Source organism: Penaeus monodon, chromosome 31 (assembly GCF_015228065.2).
Source record: "Penaeus monodon isolate SGIC_2016 chromosome 31, NSTDA_Pmon_1, whole genome shotgun sequence".
Taxonomy (NCBI): domain Eukaryota; kingdom Metazoa; phylum Arthropoda; class Malacostraca; order Decapoda; family Penaeidae; genus Penaeus; species Penaeus monodon.
In genome coordinates this window covers 7,585,257-7,585,985 of record NC_051416.1, presented here as the reverse complement: position 1 = coordinate 7,585,985, position 729 = coordinate 7,585,257, and the positions used below count along the sequence as shown (strand labels likewise).

General features: G+C 66.1%; 1 protein-coding gene across 1 annotated transcript in view; it reads left to right on the top strand.

Annotated features, from left to right (window-relative positions):
• LOC119593023 (extracellular signal-regulated kinase 2-like) overlaps positions 1-729 on the top strand; it is an 86,647-nt gene that overhangs the window by 61,570 nt on the left and 24,348 nt on the right. The window lies entirely within an intron of this gene.

Genomic DNA, 729 nt, shown 5'->3' with positions numbered 1-729 from the left:
CGAGATGGCAGTGGGTTGTTTTGATCTGGCTGTATGGCGGGTCAGCGAAGGTCAGCGGCAGCGTCGCGGCCGAGGCTCGCTGCGCACAAGACGGCTGGGAGGGCGCTGCCCCGGCCCGCTGGGATGCAGCTGCGACGCCGTCTCCGGCGGAGTCCAGGAAACGCCTGAGAAGCAGACCTGTTGTCTGCATGTTGGTTGGTCGGCTGCTCGGAGTCTGCTGTCGGCACCCGGCGTAGGGAGGAACGCGAGAGGGGGGGAGAGGGCGCGGAGCCGAGGCTGGAAGCGGCCGCGCGCCTCTGTTTGCCAGGAGGACACGGAAGGTTCGAGCGCCGCCCGCCCTGCTGCCATGTGCTCACTTCGGCGCACATTACGCGGGCGTGTTGGCTGTCATGAGGTGGTGATGTAGGTGGTTAGGGTCATCAGGGCGCATGTTGAGTCAGAGGCCTGCGAGTCGCCAAGTGCCGTCTTCCTGCCTGCCGAGATCGGGCGGTTTCCCGCAGAGGCTGCGTGTGAGGCGTGCCTTGTCCTCCGGACGGCCGCTCGCGCCGCCTCGATTCGGGAGAGAGAAATAGAGGGCTTCGTGGGGGGGGGGGGGCGACTCCGCGCCCTGGAATGAATGGAGCCCTGGAAGGAATCGGACGCTGAAGTGGCGCCTCGCGGCCGCGAGGTAGGATTCGCTCGCTTGGGCTCAGGAGATGGGTGCGCACGCATGTACGTATAAATGCATTT